Source organism: Furipterus horrens, unplaced genomic scaffold (genome assembly GCF_987537825.1).
Source record: "Furipterus horrens unplaced genomic scaffold, mFurHor1.1.pri manual_scaffold_3, whole genome shotgun sequence".
NCBI classification, from domain to species: Eukaryota; Metazoa; Chordata; class Mammalia; order Chiroptera; family Furipteridae; genus Furipterus; species Furipterus horrens.
The window spans coordinates 85,819,101-85,826,574 of NW_028327173.1; the positions used below are offsets into that span (position 1 = coordinate 85,819,101).

Sequence of the window (7,474 nt, forward strand, 5' to 3'; positions counted from 1 at the left end):
TCAGTCATCCCCACCACGCAGATATAGTGGCACTTTCTGGTAGTCACCCTTTGCGTCTTGCTGGATGTAGTAATACAGGGACTTGCCATAATTTTTCTTGAATTCAGACCTGATTTTCAGTATGTCCACTTCACTTCAGAAGATCATGATTCGTATCAAGACCTTATCGTGTGTCCCATTGCCCTTCACAGAATCCAATAGTTAATCAGCAAAATATAGGGGCTTGTTCTGGATACACTGGATGAAGTTCAGGAAAGCCTTTTCCAGGTCTCTCTTGACTTCCTTCTTGATGTTCTCCAACATGTCAAATACTTTCTGGCTGTGACACACGCTCCACTCAGTCATGATGCTGATCCACTTGGGAAGATCGGTTCCTTTCCTCTTCATTCCAGCATCATAGAGATCCCAGGCATCTTGGTTAATTATTTCATAATCAATGACAGAACCATCTTCTGTTCTTCTACCCTTTGCAAAAACAACCACCAGCTTGTGGAAGTCACCAGATGTATCGGAAATAATGTCCTTCTCCAGATCAGCCTTGTACATTTTCTTGTACACTCCGCTAATTTCCCACAGTTCCCGGTTGGACCTTGAGCAGGTGACCTCAATGAGAGAGTCCTCATTAGTCCCAAGCTCCTTCATGAAGTCCTTTAGTTCAGAAGCATCAGACTGAGCAAATGTTTTCTATAGCTCCAAAATCACCCTCTCCAGGTGGCCGGACAAGGCTACTTCAGTGCTGATGCAGGTTCCTTTTTGGTCATTTTCTAGTAGGCAAAGGTGACATCCTGTCTCTGTTCATTGCTGTAGTTGGTCAAAATGTTGACAGTGGTAACCTCACCCACACCTTTGGTCTGGATGGCCATCTCAATGTTAAAAGCATCCCAGTTGGACAGTGACTTTGGCCAAGATGAAGGCGTAAACAGGCACGCTGCATCTCCCTACACAACTAAGAAGAAATACAACTACCTCAAAACTAGAAACAACCAGAAGTTCCAGAAAATCAAACTGCATGGAAGTTCAGCAAACAAAGATATAAAGAAGAAATACTCTGTTGAGTGTCGGCCTGCGAGCCAAGTGTCGCTGGCTCGATTCCCAGTCAGGGCACATGACGAGGTTGCACATCAGGTCCCCAGTTGGGGGCACGAGTGAGAGGAAACCACAGAGTGATGTTTCTCTCCCTCTCATTCTCCTTTATCCTCTCTCTAAAAATAAAACAAACAAGAAAACAAACAAAAACAGATAAATAAATTATTTTTAAAAAGAAGAAGAAGAAATACTCATCCAGACAGGTAGGAAGGGTGGAGCTGGGGAGGAGAGGAGGTGGACTGGTGGTGGCAGCAGCGGCAGGCCAGTAGAAAATGCAGTCACACTTTTTAATAAGTCAGGAGGGACACCTGGGGAGCATTTCCAGCTCCTCACCAGACATCGAAGCCCATGGTCCCAGCACCAGGGAAAATCAAGCCTCATTGTTTCTGACCGTGCAGACCAGTAGGGGTTGGGGTGGAGGCAGAAACTGATGGTATCAGCAGAGTCCGCCTGTATCACGGGCCCCCATGGTCCTAGAACTTCCGCAGACCCACCCACTCTGAGAACGACAGCCAGGGCAGCAGCTAGAGAGGCGCCAGTCTGGTGCAGAAGTGGGAGAGGTGCCTGGAAAAGGGGCGAGCGATGGGCAGGTGGCATTGTTCCCTCTCGGGCCCCTCCCCCACATACAGCACCACAACGTGGTGAAACAGGTTGCCATGTACTGACAAATACCTAAGGCTCCGCCCCTTACAACGTAACAGGGACCTCACAGAGCTCTACCTGGGACGCAAAGGCAAACAAACACAGGAGCCTGTCAGAATGAGGATACAGAGAAGTATGGCCCAAAAGGGGAAATGGACCAAGGTTCCAGTGGGAGAACTAAGTGATGAGGAGATAGCCAACCCAATCTAACAGATGCAGAATTCAAAACACTGATGATAAAGATGCTCACAGGCTTGACAGATATGCTTGAGTATGGAAAACACATAAAAGAAGTGAAGGCTATGCTAAGTGAAACAAAAGAAAATCCACACAAAAGCAATGGTGAAGGGAAGAAAACTGGGGTTCAAATCAATGATTTGGAACATAAGGAAGAAAAAAACAGTCAACCAGTGCAGAATGAGGAAGTAAGAATTGGAAAAAATGAGGAAAACTTCCCAAATTTTGAGAAGGAGATGGACCTACAGGTCTGGGAAGCATGGAGGGTTCTGGGTGAGCTGGACCCAGAGGGGACCATGCCAGGATACATCATGACTGATATGCCTAAGGTGAAAGATAAAGAGAGAGTCCTGGGGACAGCAAGAGAAAGGCAGAGAGTTGCCTACAAGGGGGTGCCTATAGAACTATCAGCTGATTTCTCAGAGGACACTTTGCAGGCAGGAAGGGACTGGCAAGCAGTATTCAATAATGAAAAGCAAACCTACCACCAAGATTACTCTATCCAGCAAAGCTATCATTTGGAATGGAAGGGCAGACAAAGTGCTTCCCAGACAAGGTAAAGCTAAAGGAGTTCATCATCACCAAGCCATTATTATATGAAATGTCAAAGGGACTTACTTAAGAAAAAGAAGATCAAAACTATGAACACTAAAATGACAACAAACTCACAACTATCAACAACTGAATCTAAAAAATAAAAACAAAACCCAACTAAGCAAACCAGAATAGGAACAGAATCATAGGTATGGGGATCACTTGGAGGGTTATCATCTGGGAGTGGGGCGGGGGAGAAGTGGGGAAATGGTGCAGGGACTAAGAAGCATAATCGGTTGGTACAAAATAGACAGGGGTATGTTAAGAATCATATAGGAAAGGGCGAAGCCAAAGAACTTATATGCACGACCCATGGACATGAATTAAGTGGTGTAGGATTGCTGGAAGGAAGGGGGGTACTGGGCAGAGGGGAGCAAAGGGGAAAAAATTGAAATTACTGTAACAACATAAGCAGTCGTCGTCGTCGGCAGCCATCCGTCTCGAGAGACGATGGTGTAGCTTCTTAAGAGTCTATCTGCACCGCCGAGAATGGCTGTGCAGTCCGACTCGGGAGTGACACGGTATCTGTCTCCTCCTGTGTTGAATCGACATCTTGCGATGAAGCTACAGAGCCTGGGCAGGGTGATATGGAGGGTCTGCTGTTGCCCATGCAGCAGATTCCCCCTCTCTTCGCAGCTGAAGTGTCCAAGGGAAAGACGGAGTCAATACAGCTTGGCTTCAGGTGCGCCACAGGAGTTGCCGGTGTTGACTACAATGTCAAACCGCCTTAGGGACTCCAGCTCCGGATTTTCTGTCGGGGTTTACTCCCTTAGCCTTTCCCCTGAAAAGGTATGCCACAAGGCAGCGGAGGTTTTTTTGGAATCAGAGTTTTCCTTCTCTGATGTCCCCTGACTGGAAGATCGAACCAGCGACACTTAGCTCGCAGGCCGACGCTCAATCCACTGAGCCAAACCAGCCAGGGTAACATAAGCAGTAAAATATACTTAAACACACACACACACACACAGAGCATCCCAGTTGGCATCACTCTATACCCCCATTTGCATTTGGGGGTATAGAGTGATCATCCTCCAAGCTGAACTTGCACAGAATTTTTTGAACAGCAGACATCTTGAAAGAAGGTGGGCCGGGTGCTGAAAGCTGTGAGTATCCCCAGATGTCAAGCCTTACTATATTCTAATAGGATTAACCGTGCAATAAATGTTCTCTCCAAATACTTCCTGGCTATTCTCAGGGTTCTTTTTTTATTCTTTCATATAAACTTTATAATTAATTTGTCTAGTTCTGGGGAATTTTTTGAGGCTATTTTTATTAAGGTTATATTAAATTTATACTCATTTTGGGAGAAATAGCATTTTTATAATGATGAGTTTTCCTGTTCAAAAATATGTATTTTTTTTTCATCTGTTCAAAGCTATTTTTACATCTGTCAGGAGTGTTTTACAGTTTTTCTTTTATTTTTGCATATTTCTTATTAGTTTTATGTATAGGTATTTAAATTTGTTATTGTATATTTGGTCTTCTCTTCCATTATATCTTCAAACTGTTTATAGTTTATGTATATGGTATGCTAATTTTATGTCCAGCAACTTTATTGTCTTATGACTTGTAGTACTTTTCCATTCACTATTTTAGTTTTTCCAAATATTCAATTGTATTATTGACAAATTTGCCTCTTTATTTCCAGTTCTTATGAATCTAATTGTTTTCTCTTGTTTAATTGCATTAGCAAACATTCCAAAGCAATGTACAATAATTGAGGTAACAGGCATCCTTGTCTTGTTCCTGATTTGAGTAGAATGATCCTCTAAAGTATTTGACTGATAAACACACACACACACACACATACACACACATATTTTATTAGCTTCAATAATTTTTCATGCTAATTTTTATAGTATGTTATATATTTATATATAAAAATTATTTGTAGAAATAATTAGAGAGCTAGGATGACATATCTTGTTCCAGAGAAAAATTTTGTTGCTTATACCATAATCATGGGTACACTATAACACCCATACTAATCCTATTCTAACGTTAAGGTTTTAGATTTCCTAGGCCTTTCAAATCTCCTGAAGAGAGGCTGCGGTTCACAGGAGGGCTTATTTAGTTCTAGTCGACTTTTGCATTTAGGGGGCAGTTCTTCAGGGTTTCAATCCCAGGTTGGGGTGTGTCCCAGTCTCCCGACCTTGGCAAGCTCTGGACCATAGCTTTTTCTCCCCAGACTCAAGAGGTTTTTAAAAGTGCAGTTCAATATTTCAGTTCTCCAACTTCTAAAGGCATAGCTAGACACGCTACATCTCCTTCCACAACTAAGAAGGAATACAACACCTCAAAACTAAAGACAACCAGAAGTTCCAGAAAACTGAGCTGCATGGAAGTCCAACAAACAAAGATACATAAAAGAAATACTCATCCAGACAGGCAGGAGGGGTAGAGGCGGGGCAGAGAGGACATGGTGTGACAGCAGCAGTGGCAGGGGCAGTGGCAGGCTGTCGGAAAGCGCAGTCACAGTTTTAAAAGTAGGGAGGGACAGCTGGGGAGCATTCCCAGCACCAAACCAGACCACACAGCTCACAGCCCCAGCTCTGGGGGGAAAAAAGCCTCATTGCTTCTAACTGTGCAAACCAGTGGGGGTTAGGGTAGAGGAAGAAACTGACTGTCTCTCAGTAGAGTGCACTTGTTTAAAGGGCTCCACAGTCCTAGAATGTCTGCAGACCCACCCACTCTGGGAAGGACAGCCAGGGCAACAGCTAGAGAGGTGCCAGTCTCATACAGAAGTGGGAGAAGTGTCTGAAGAGGGCCGAGGGCTGAGCAAACAGCATTGTTCCCTCTCAGACCCCTCCCCCACATACAGCGCCGCAATGTGATGAAACAGGTTGCCCGTACTGCCAAATACCTAAGGCTCTGCCCCGTATAATGTAACAGATGCGACAGCTCTACCTAAGACACAGTGGTAAACAAACACAGGAACCTGTCAAGATGAGGAGACAGAGAAGTATGGCCCAGAAGAAGAAAGAGATCAAGGTTCCAGTGGGAGAATTAAGTGATGAGGAGATAGCCAACCTAACAGGCACAGAGTTCAAAACACTGGTGATACAGATGCTCAGTCTTGACAGATATGCTTAAGTATAGCAAACGCTTAAGGGAAGAAGTGAAGGCTATGCTAAATGAAATGAAGGAAAAGCCACACAAAACCAATGGTGAAGAAAAGGAAACTGGGATTCAAATCAATGATTTGGAACATAAGAAAGAAAAAAACAGTAAACCAGTACAGAATGAGAGAACAAGAATTGAAAAAAAAATGAGGAGATGCTTAGAAACCTCTGGGACAACTTTAAATGTACGAACGTCTGAATCATAGGGGTGCCAGAAGGAGAAGAGAAAGAGCAGCTTATATGAAAAAAATAATGGAGAAAAACTTCCCAAATTTGGCGAAGGAAAAAGACATACAAGTCCAGAAAACACAGAGTCCCAAACAAGTTGACCACACCAAGACACATCATAATTAAAATGCCAAAGGTTGAAGGTTAAGAGAAAATCTTAAAAGCAGCAAGAGAAAAGCAGAGTTACCTACAAAGGGGTACCTATAAGACTATCAGTTGATTTCTCAAAAGAAACTTTGCAGGCAAGAAGAGACTGGCAAGGAGTATTCAATGTGATGAAAAGAATGAAAAGCAAGGACCTACATCCAAGGTTACTCTATCCTGCAAACTATGATTTAGAATGGAAGGGCAGATGAAGTGCTTCCCAGACAAGGTAAAGCTAAAGGAGTTCATCATCACCAAGCCATTATTATATGAAATGTCAAAGGGACTTATTTAAAAAAAAGAAGATCAAAATCATGAACATTAAAATGACAACAAACTCACAACTATCAACAACTGAATCTAAAAAATAAAAACAAAACCCAACTAAGCAAACCAGAATAGAAACAGAATCATAGGTATGGGGATCATCTGGAGGGTTATCAGCTGGGAGGGGGAAGGGGGAGAAATGGGGAAATGGTGCAGGGATTAAGAAGCATAATTGGGGCCTTCCAGCCAAGATGGAAGCCTAGACTGACAAGCTCTGTCTCTTTCCCCAACTATGAAAGAATACAACTACCACAAAACCAGAAATAACCAGAAGTTCCAGAAAATAAAACTATGTGGAAGTCCAGCATATGAAGTTATAAACCAGTGGTGCTCGTATTGACGGGTAGGAGGGACGAAGCTGGGGCGGAGAGGTCAAGCTGTGCTGGCAGCGGCAGCAGCAGCGGCGACTGGCAGTGGTACTGCAGTAAGCACAGACACCTGTAATTAAGGGGAGGCGAGAAGCACCTGGGGAGCACCCCTAACTGCAGACCAAACCTGTCAGCTCACGATTCCAACGCCGGGGAAGGCAGACCCCCCCATTGCCTCAGACTCTGAGGCCCAGAGGGAGTGGGGATGAAGGAAGAGGCTACCAGTCTCTCAGCAGAGAGAGAACGGCAGGAATCCATCTTGGATGCCCACCCCCACACAAAGCGCCACAGTGTGGTGAGAAGGGTTGACCAGTAGTAACAAGTGCATGGGGTTCTGCCCCCTATAGCATAGGAGGTGCGACAGCCTTGCCCAGGAAGCAAAAACTGCTGAGATGGCAGGGATAATGATAGAGATCCCAATCACGCAGCTGACCAGAAAGCAAATACACGAATTAACAGACGAACAGATAGATAACCTTTCTGAGGCTCAGTTCAGAGCTATAGTTATAAGACAGCTTACAGAAATAACAGCGGGATTTAATCAAGATGGGGAACGAATGAAGACTAGTCCTGCTGAAATGAATGAAAACACATACAAAACCAGTGGTGAGGGGAAGAAAACCAGGGATCAAATCAACAAATTGTGGAACATAGGGAAGGAACAAACAGCCAACCAGTGAAGAAAGAGGAAATGAGAAATGAGGAAAATGAGGAGAAGCTCAGAAA

The 7,474-nt window shown here is 44.0% G+C and overlaps 1 pseudogene; it reads right to left on the minus strand.

Annotated features, from left to right (window-relative positions):
* Positions 1 to 3,672, minus strand: LOC150015436 (annexin A2-like; annotated as a pseudogene).
* Between the last annotated feature and the right edge of the window lie 3,802 nt (positions 3,673 to 7,474).